Source organism: Corvus kubaryi, unplaced genomic scaffold (genome assembly GCF_017639235.1).
Source record: "Corvus kubaryi isolate FWS band 111438036 unplaced genomic scaffold, C.kubaryi_AGA036_p1.0 37264, whole genome shotgun sequence".
Classification (NCBI taxonomy): Eukaryota; Metazoa; Chordata; class Aves; order Passeriformes; family Corvidae; genus Corvus; species Corvus kubaryi.
Genome location: NW_024581079.1, coordinates 2,889,974 through 2,900,489, shown reverse-complemented (window position 1 = coordinate 2,900,489; position 10,516 = coordinate 2,889,974). Strand labels below are relative to the sequence as shown.

Sequence of the window (10,516 nt, the reverse complement as noted above, 5' to 3'; positions counted from 1 at the left end):
GGCTGGAAAGCGGGTGCAATTCCCAGCTCCTCCAGCCCTCCGGGAAAAGCTGGAAAGCGGGTGCAATTCCCAGCTCCTCCAGCCCTCCGGGAAAAGCTGGAAACCGGGTGCAATTCCCAGCTTCTCCAGCCCTCCGGGAAAAGCTGGAAAGCGGGTGCAATTCCCAGCTTCTCCAGCCCTCCGGGAAAAGCTGGAAAGTGGGTGCAATTCCCAACTCCTCCAGCCTCTGCCTCACCATCCCTTTGCATCATCTTTGATTCCTCATTTGAAGACGGTCTCTGGTGCTGTGCCCAAAACAGGGTGGGTTGCTTTAGTCTGGCCGCTGCCATTGGTGCCCAGAGGCATCAAACCTGTACATTGACCATTGGTATCATTTGGGGAAGTTTTTAGCACCGGGCTGGGCTTTGCTGGTGCCCCGGACTGGTTGTTCCTCTTTCAGACTCCCTTCTCAACACAGTCTGAATGCAAATACGTCCTCAGAGCATCCCCAGTTTTTTGGTAGCACTCCTAACATTCCCTGCTCCTCCTTCTGCCAGGGCTGTAGTGATGGCTGAGGTGATGGCATTCTGTGTCCTGCTGTAGAGCAACCCCTTTCCAGACACCTGTGGCTTCAGGGTTTGTCTGGGACACAGGAAATACCCACCCCCTGACAGTCTCGAGGGGTTGAACTGGATAAAAACTCACCACAGGTTTCAGATTTTGGGCTCCAACTCTCGTATCTCTACTGAGATGCCCTCCACACTTTTTAGGTCCCAAAGTCATCGGATTTATCCAGATTTTTGGAATGTACCATGCAGTCACAGCAGTGCTGTCAGCACTAGATCAGGCCTCCAGGTCCCACAGCTCCAGCTCTGCCCAGAGAGAAGTTGCTCCCTGTTCCTAATGTCGCCTGCCAGTTTGCTTCCCTGAGCTCCTGGGGACCAAGTGTGGTTTCCTGTGCCTCCAGCCCAGCACAAACGGTCGAGGGAGGAAGAGGAAAGAGGAATGACAGATGGAGAGATGTCTCTGAGCTGTGAGAGAGCCAGCAGTTCCTTACTGATCAGCTCCGAAGGTGTTTGGGAGCAGCTTTTGGCCAGGGGGCTCTGCTCCAGGGCAGGTGCTGAGTGAGCACTTGCGCCAGGAAAATGGGATTTTCCTGGGGACGGGGACGAGGGCAGATCCCACCCCAGCTTTGCTGTCTCTGAGGAAAAGGGGAGGATTTCACTCAGCCTGGTGCTGACAGCGTGTTATTAACGGAGTGAGAGGGGCTGAGGGAAGCCTGGGCCGGGCTGTGGTGAAGAACGACAGCAGCAGCTCAGAGCTGTAAGGCTGAGCTTATTCTGGGCACTTAACCCCTCACTGCACCAAATTCACTGAGGGCTGGGCTGGGGCAAACTGGGACGGCGCTGCCCACCATTGGAAACCACCCCCAGCTCCACAGGGAAGCACAGAAAGGCTTCCAGCTGCTCCTTCCAGCTGGAAGCTCCTTCCAGCCAGCAAAATTCATGGCTGGGGAGGTCAGGGAGCCAAATGCCAGCAATGGGCTGCATAAAGGGCTGGCTGATTTTATGGCCAATAATAACATTTGTAGTTATACAAGCCATGCTAAGATAGCGCTAATCAATTCTCATGCTGCAGGTCAGCAGCTGATTGCTGCAGGGGTCAGCAAGGAATTATTTCCTTGCCATTTACAGCTTTATTTAATTGGCCAGATGCATTAAGAGCCTTTTAATTATTTTTTTCCTCCTCTATCCTCTGAAGCATATGGAATTAAGCACTTCCAGGGACAAGGCTCTGCGCTGGTAGGGCACCCCTGCCTTGCTTGGGAGGGCAAATCATGATCCCTCTTGAGGGTGGGGTTTTTGCTGGAAGTTAGCAGGGTGGGTTTATTGCAAGAGGGGATATTTCAGCAGTGCTTCCTGGTAGCTCAGAGGAAAATCCATTTGGCTCTTCAAATCCAATCCTGCGAGCAGGATCTGCTCTGAGTTTGAGTCCAGAGCTGGATGGGAATTTTCCACTGCTGTGCTCACTACACAGGCATAGCAATTTCTGTAATTGTTGATTTTAGCTTCACTTTCAAAACCACAACAAAACCACTGGGAAAAATCCAAACTGAAGAGCTTTGTTTTGAGTGGAGTGGAATTCTTTGCTTTAAATGAAAGCTGCAGTTTGGAGCCAGTGCAGCACTGAAGGGTTTCTGCCAGGGCCGGTTTGGGGGAGAAGCCTGGAGATGCTCTGTGCCCTGGCATGGACTGTCCTCTTTGCAGGGATTTGTCCAGAAGCACTGTTCCCTTTCATCAGGAGAGAAAACAGATTGCATCCATTTCAATGAAAAATGCCTTTTCCTCTGCAGAGAAAACCTGCAAAAGAATTTTTCATTTCAGCTGCTTTCCACTGAAAAACTGCTTTTTTTTTTTTTTTTTCCAGGGAGGATTTTTAAACTTTAATTTTCTCATTTGATTTAAAAAAAAAAAAAAAAAAGAAAAGAAAAAGGCAGCAAATCTGGGCTGTTTAAAATATTCTCTTTAAATTAGAAGCTGCAGTTGCTGTGTGGGACTTTCAGATGAGCTGAAGTTTGCCCTGGTTTGGATTGGAGCACCATAATCCTTGGATCAAATTTTTTCTCTGTTGGTTTATTTTTATTTTTTTTACGGTGTGTTTTACAGATTTTAGGAATTGCTGACCTTTTGTCTGACTTTTGAGAGAGAAAGACATAAAAGCTCTTCCCCACTCTTGCAGGACAGCAATTCTATTTTAATTTTAGTCCCTGTTTTAACTGGACACATTTAGCAGGAAGGAAAGCTCTGAGAGGGAGGAGGCCGGCACTGCCATGCGTGTCTGATCCTGCATTATTTACTGCAATATCCCTGATTTCCAGCCACTTTTGGCTTCTCTTTCTGCCTTCTAGAGGCTCTCTGCATATCCAGAAGGATTGTCCCTCTCCTGCTCTCAAGATGAGCTTGATGGTGGGAAAGGCAACCTCACCCCTGTCCTCGAGCTGGAGTAGCGATGAGGTGCCTAATGAGGTGATTAGAATGATTAGGATAATGAGGCAGTGATGTGAGATCCTGTGTTGTCCCCCTGGCACTTTGACCAAGGCACAGGAGACTGGAGGATGCAGCCAGGTAGGAGAGAGGAGGGTGGGAGCCCAGGCTGTGGTGCTGAGGAAGATCCTACCCAGAGCAGGGCTTGGGATCCTCTCGAGGCAGTGCCACCTTGTGCAGGTCATTGCTTTCATTCTGGCGGCAGAGACAGAAACTCAGCTTATCCCTGTTCCTTCAAATCCTGCCCTGACAGCGAGGACTGGGGTCTTGTGGGGAGTCAGATCCTTCCTGCAAGCCGGACTGGCTGAGGAGTCTCCGTCTCAGATCTGCCACGTGGAAAAATCCATGTGCAGGGATGGAAAGGTCCAATGAACTCTGCACAAACTCCACCCCGAGGGCACAGTCGATATTTATTGCACTTGGTGTGTCTCTGCCCAGGGTTTGCCTCTGGCCAGGATGGAAAGGGTTGCAGGCAGCTCGAAGCAGACAAGATTTTAACAGGCAGGAGAGCATTCCAAGGGCATTGTCCTGGCTGAAGGCAAGACCCTGCTGGGCTGCTCCGCTCCAGCGCCTCGCAGGGAGACGTGTCCTTCTGTCCTGGCTTCTGTCTCCACGTGTCCCAGCACATCAGGACTCTCTGGCACTTATTGTCACTTCTTATCTCCGAGGGGGGCTGCTCCTTCCCCCCATGCTCACAGCAGGGGTTGGATTTGGAAGCAGAATTCCCGGAAGCGGTGACACTCGCAAGGTCGAGCTGTCACCCTGTGGCTGGCAGAGCTGCTGGGCTGTGTCTCCATCCACAGCACTCACACCTCTCCTTTTCACCTCTTAAGAGGCAGCAGTAAATTAATTGAAGATTATTAATTAGATTAGTTGTAAAACTTCCATGAATCGCCGCCTTCCATATCCCAGTCTATAATTGTTTGTCTTCCATGACCAATTAGATAGGGCCAGTTAAGGTTTTATCCTTTTTCAATATCAAGAAATCATTATTATCACTGCTTGAACACAGACTGGGCAGGGCGGGGTTCACCTGCTACAACCTGGACTTAGGAAAAGGGCCCCAGGAAAATGGTTAATGAATTCCTCCAGCTGGGCTTTGCTGAGCACAGAGGGCTTTAGGGCTGCATTCATTTTCTTCCTGGCCAAAACCTGCTGCAAAAAGCTTTGCTGAACCTGTGGGCTGGGGGGATCTTGGCTGGGTTTCATCAGTACCCTCAGCTCTGCCCTGATTTTGAATCGAATATTCAAGTTACAGCTGAATTCAGTAGAGCTGGCTAAATGGGGCTAGGAGGGAGGGAGATTCAAACCTGTTCTCCCAGCTGGGAAAAAAAAAATAACCTGAAACTTTAAAAATGCAAGTCAGTTCTTCATTTTGATGCTGCATAACTGTCTGTGTGGATGGGAGAAGCAACAGGACTGTAATTGCAGACAAAATCTCTATTTCCTATAATTGTTCCCGTAACTTGATTTACTTTGGAAATACTCGGTGGATGCTTTCCTTATTTACTGTCTCTCCTCACTGCTATCACTTTCCCTGCCTTGACTGATGAAGCACATTCATAATTTCTCTCCATTTGGTGTGGAGAGATCCAGTTGGGCTCAGCGGCAGCTTGTGCAGATAAGGAGCTTCTGGCAAAATGGTTAATATCAATCTAGAACTGAATGAGTGATTTACGACGAAGGCGCTGTGTGAAACCAAAGACGCACCAGATGAATCTGGGACTTCAAGAGCATGGAGAAAAATCTGAGCAGGGTGAATCTTTTCTGTAGGTAGGAAAAGGCAGATGTTGGAGAGATGGGAGAAGCCCATGGGAGTGTGTCTTTCCTTGGTCTTTAGACCCTCAAGGCTCTGGTGAAATACATGCAGGTCAGCTTCCAAGTGGCTTAAGGGCTTTGCTTCGCCATCCAGGCTTAACGAAGGTGGCACATGGGGTACAGCAATACCCCCAGCACCCCAACAGACACACACACACGTGTTTGATCTGTTGGGGTGGCAGGGGATGCAGCCCGATCTCCACGGCATCCTGAGCAGATGCTGCTGCCTGGCTCTCCTCAGCATCGCTGTTCCTGCCTTCCACGCTGTCAGCTTTCTGCACACCTCAGGACCTTTAAGCCCGGAGTTGTTCCTCCCACCTCCCACTGCTGGAGGCAGGCACAAAGCCTTGCTGGCTTTCCACTCAGGTGTGCTCTTTGCTCAGCTGGTTCTCCTCTTCTTTCCCACCTATTTCCTTAGAATTTCTTCTTCCCACAGAGCTTGGACACCTGGGCTCAGCTACAGCTCAGAGCTCCTGTCCTCCCTCATCCACGTGTGCTGAGGAGGAAAGGAGGCTGTAACAGCTGCTTTAATTTGCTCAGGTCTCCCTTCAGCTGCTGCCTCACAGCTCCAAGGGCTCCCTCCTCAATCCAAACTAACCGCTTTTTGGCCACGACTCCAGATCTATTCCGGATCTTATTTCCCATGTGCTCTGTGTAATGCTTTGTCTCTGGACAATTTTTCCTTTTAATTTTGCAGTGAAAATTACCCAGGCTGGCTGAAAGAAGTGTTTCAGAGCTGACTTGCTGATAGCAAGCCAGAGCTGAGGGCTGCCTTATAGAGACGTTTTCTTCAGGAATAATCAGCCCGAAGCCGGTCTCGGAGGAGGGTCGCAGATGAGAGCTATCAACGGAGGGGTTTATGGAACACAAGGCTTGCACTCCAATTTCAATGCAGATAAAAACTGCCAAGTGAAGTGGATCCTTCCCTCATCACTTCGGCAGAGAGAGATTTTATTAACACCAATCGCATGGAAACAGGGGGCGGCCACGGTGCCCCCACGGAGATAAAAAGACATTAATGCACTTAGGCTGTGACAGCAGAGAGCAGCTGGGTTTGGTTTATGTTCCTCTGGACTCCAGGGGGACTTTGGGGCTGAGTTCAATGGCTGATCCCTCCAGCAGAAATACTGGGTGGAAAGGCTGGGAAGGAGCAGGAGCAGCCCGGGAGGATGCAGAGTGTGGGTGGCAAGGTCTTGAGTGGCCCCAGCTCTGCAACAGTGTGGGTAAGGTGTGAGACCTCAGGATCGCTGGAAATGGGATGTTGAGTCTGAGGATGGACAGGTGATCAGGGGGAAATCCTGCCCAGATGCTGTGGTGGCTGGGTGCTGTCATCCCAAAGCCTTGGAAGTGTGCGTGGGGCTGTTCCTACTGCTCACCCACCAGAGCTCCAGTCACGGCCACGGGTTGTGTATCCTGGTTTTCTCTTTCCAACAGAGCCATTTGCACTGTCTCACGTTAGTGCTGGACCTGGAGCTGAGCTTTAGCTTGACCCACACAATGGGTATGGGAAGCTTTGGGAAAGGATTGTCCTTGATGTGGGACACACATCCGCATCCCGCTCTGGAGTCCTGCACCCATTGCAATTCCTCTCACAAGATCCCTGAGCAGGAGAAGGACTGTGGCCCATTTCCAAGGACTGTGGCCCATTTCCCAGCCCCGTGCCCCAGTCCTCCACAGGGTGTGGTGCTGCTGAGGCTTCCCATTGCCAGCTCAATCCCAGGCTCCCCTCATTCCATGGGCCAGGGTTGTTGGAAAGGCCGGGATTTTAAAGCCCCGCTGCATGCACCGCTCCCGCCTGGCACAGCCAGCTCCGGTGGTGGATGGATGGAGGGATGGAGGGAGGGATGGATGGGTGGATGGATGGGTGGATGGATGGATGGATGGATGGAGGGATGGATGGATGGGTGGATGGCTGGATGGATGGATGGATGGGTGGATGGATGGATGGATGGATGGATGGATGGATGGAGCTCCCAGTCCTGGGCAGGAATTGGACAACACCCCCTGGGTGGCTGCCTGATCGATCAGCACATCTCCTTCAATCAAACAGACTATCCTGACGAGCCTACCGCCAGTTCCTGGCACTTTGGAGCTCCCCGATCCTGCTGATGGGGGTGGGAGCCGCTGCTGGAAAAGCTTTCTCCTTCTTGGTCATCTAATTTGGAGCTTTCCAATAAATAGGCTGCTCGACATTTTTTGATATAAAGGTCAACCTCCTCTGGTAGACTTGAGGATTGTAAGGTAAGTGGAGGAAATGGCACGGGTAGGCTGATTTGATAATGATCCTAATCCTGTGTCTGATCTCTGATAATGATGGCAGCCCCATCAATGTATGCTCATATCACTGCAAATGGGGCTCGGATAATTTTTGGCAGAACTGATGCCTCTTATCACAGAGCGGCTTTGCTGGAGACTTGAACTTGTGTGAGAGCTGCCACACAGAATGCAGAAAAGGAAGCTTAAATTGTTTTCAGGAAAAAAATCAATCAGAGCAAGTGTTTTTGGCTAAATAAGGTCTCAGTCTCCTGAGTCAGCTTTCCCAAAGCTGTTGGTGTTTGCTGATGAATTATTGTGGGGATGAGCACACAGCTGACACACCAGCCAAAGTGCAGTTATGGGTGGAGACTCATTTCAGAAAACACCTTTAAATTCCACAAATCCTTTTAGTCAGGTAGACGAGGACAAGGACTGCCCTTTTTTTCTGGTGCTACTGAGGAAGCTGTGGGGTTTGGGAAGCTCTGTGCTTTGGGAAAGGTGAGAAGTGGTTTAGCACAGGGATTCCCTGCATCCTTCCAGGCTGTGGAGAACAGATTTTGAAGCACCTTCCATACTGTGCATGTTGGAGATGTTTTCTGGCCATTGTGTGGCTTTTTAGAAGTGCTGAAGGGAGAGCAGAAGGAGGTTTGGGAGGGAGTTCTGCCTCTGTAGACCCTGGCAGTGCTATGTCAGTGGTCTTTGTGCAGCACACACAGGGCTGATGTCCAGAGAGAAGTCCAGATCCACAGTACACTTGGAATTCCATGGAGGACTCTCACAGCAGAACTCTGCAGCATCCAAGGCTGTCTGGGGAGATCAGAGCTGCCAGGGCCTGGTTTCCAGCGTGCCCTTTTGCTTTGCTGTCTCTTGTGAATGCCACTTAAAGTTTTCCCAAGTTCGGGGGAAGTTCATTACATGCTCCTCTTTTCCTGAAGGACCCCAATGCCTGGATAACATTTTGCTCCCAGATTTCTGGTTTCTAATCTGCTATATGGCCCCAACCCTCAGGGAGCCACAGACCCACGGAACTTGGATTTCTCTTGTCCCCTTGAAATGCCTGGTTGTTTTTTGACTCCGGAGCTCTCCGTGTGACATTCTCCTGACAAGGCTCACGTGGGGCTTCTTTCCCCTCGGCACAACTTGTCTCTGGGGGTTGTCACACACCTCCCACGGTCCCACAGCCTTTTTCTCTTTGGCCTCTGAGCTCCGGCAGGCCTGTGCTGAGAGCTGATTGCCATCTCTCCTCAGGTGGATCACTTATTGCTGTGTAACTGGCTCAAGCCATGGGGCTGGAGATGTTGGATTCCTTCGATAAGGTGCCAGCGTGACACTCTGATATCCGAGCCAAAGCACTGAGTAAATGCCTTTCCCATCTCCCACCATGGTAGACTCCCAAATCCCAGTAGAAGCAGCTTCCAGCTATTACTCAGCTGTTTGCCAGCAGGAATTATCTGCCCCAGCAGGAGATAGTTTGTGTTGTGTGTTTGTTAGGCTCCTGCTATCGCTCGCTCCCGGCAGAGAGAGGCATAAAACTCCTTCCAGGTGGCATTTGCAGAAAAAAATCAATTGTTTATCAACATCCCGGCAATCAATAAATGCAGTGATAGGTGCAACTGTCTCTATTGGGGCTGAACCTTGATTGCTGAGAGGCCAGATTCGATGCTAAATCCACCTGGGGCCTGACTCTGGGCTGCAGCTGTGGGGCCAAGGCCTGGGGCCAGATCCTTGGGGAGTTTCCTGGTGCTGTGCTGAGCCCTTCCCCTCCTCGGGATGCTGGTGCTGCTTGCTCTGCACTCATTCTGCTGCTGGAGAGCGCTCTGGAGCTGTTCATGCACGTGTGGTCCCTCAGAGGCAGGCAAGGCCCGCTCTCTGGGCGCTCCTACCCCAAGTTTCAGCGAGGAGATGAACCACAGCACAAGGTGCTCACCCCAGAGGAATTCACCACTGTTTTGAAGGCTTAAGTGTCTGTTTGTCCACCTTCACCAAGCCTTTTTCTGAAGAACCCTGTATTATATTTTGTTCCCAGATTCTCTCAGCATCCGGCCTTGGTGCTGGAGAAGATGGGCCTGGAGGAAGATCTCTCACAGGGTTTAGGCGTTCCTGCTGTGCCTGGTGATAAACTTGCTTTCTGGTGAAAAGGCCAGCTTGGAGCAACCTGGTCTGGTGGCAGGTGTTCCTGCCTTTGGGAATTGGATGATCTTTAAGGACCTTTCCAACCCAAGCCTTTCCATGACTTTGTGGTGAGCGTCTCCAGACACCCATCTCCTTCCTTCTGTGCCACTCCTGCCCAGCTGGTGCCTTTCCCCAGGACGCCCGCAGCCTTTCCCTCTTGCTTGAAGCTGTTACTTTGATGCCTCATTAAATGAGACAGCTTAAAGATGTCCCTATCTGCAGAACACTCCTGAGCCTGAGCTTTCCCAGAGCCAGAGTTCTTCCTGAGCCAGGCTCCAGGAGCATTTGGACAACGCTCTCAGGGACAGGATGGGATTGTTGGGGTATCTGTGCAGGGCCAGGAGCTGAGGGCTGGATAACGCTTGTGGGTCCCTTCCAACTCAGGAGACTGACTCTGTGATCCAGATTTGAGGTGTCCATGTGGCCAAGGTATCCCATCACAAAGAAATATGGATAGGAATGGAAGAGTTAACGTCAGCAGCTCCCAGACACACTGGAGAGTTACATCATGTTGCTGTGGAAACTAACTTTGTGAAAGCACAGTGATGTATGGGAAAGCTTTGGGTCAGCGGGTAATAAATTCTGTTTAAAAAGTGATTTTTCCCCCCCATCTGCTGATGTAAACATCATTAAGAGAAATGATGGCTGAGAGATGGATTTCTTTTTATACCAATTTTCAGACAAAGAAAATAATTTTTTTTTTATAATAAAAAAGTTGCTGGAAATCAGAGAGTGCTATAAATAATGAAATAAAGAAAAAGCACCGGTGATGGAACAGAAATTTTCCCTGGTGATTGGTTTACAGCTCTCTGTGATTTAATGGGAACTTGCAGTTGCCTGTGGGAAGCTGCAGCAAAGCCCTGGATGGGCTCCCTAAGATGACACTTTTCAAATTGCACCATGAATCCCAAACTTGGATGGCTTGGGAGCATCCTCGTCCTGGAAGTCCTCTCTCTTCTGCATTTCCCATTGAGGGACAAGTTTCCAACCTGCCATGTTGTCATTGGGATTCTCGTGAAGGCGTGGGGGTTTTGGGTTTATTTTCCACCCTTTGGGATGCAGGAGGGTCTGAGGTGAGGCAGCAGAAGTTCCTCAGCTTACCCAGAGCAATGTGACAGTCCCAGCCAACGGCAAGGGTGCCACTGGGAATGCAGACAAGGGTGTCACTGTGATGAATGGGGTAATTAATAAGCAATTAATGTGCTTCAGAGCATGGCTCCAGCTTTTCTCCCAGCCAGACACCCAGC

At 50.4% G+C, this 10,516-nt stretch overlaps 2 long non-coding RNA genes across 4 annotated transcripts in view; both read left to right on the top strand.

The window, feature by feature from the left end:
* LOC121662956 overlaps positions 1–5,755 on the top strand; it is a 19,596-nt gene extending 13,841 nt beyond the window's left edge. For 2 of the 3 annotated variants that reach the window (XR_006015488.1, XR_006015489.1), the window contains one exon: positions 4,614–5,755. This is a non-coding gene — a long non-coding RNA (uncharacterized LOC121662956). The remainder of the gene's footprint in view (positions 1–4,613) is intronic. The other variant, XR_006015490.1, reaches the window with a different exon arrangement.
* Positions 5,756–6,761: 1,006 nt separating this feature from the next.
* LOC121662957 lies at positions 6,762–10,050 on the top strand. The gene is made up of 2 exons (XR_006015491.1): positions 6,762–7,082; positions 9,124–10,050. It is a non-coding gene; the product is annotated as an uncharacterized LOC121662957 (long non-coding RNA).
* Positions 10,051–10,516: the final 466 nt, after the last annotated feature.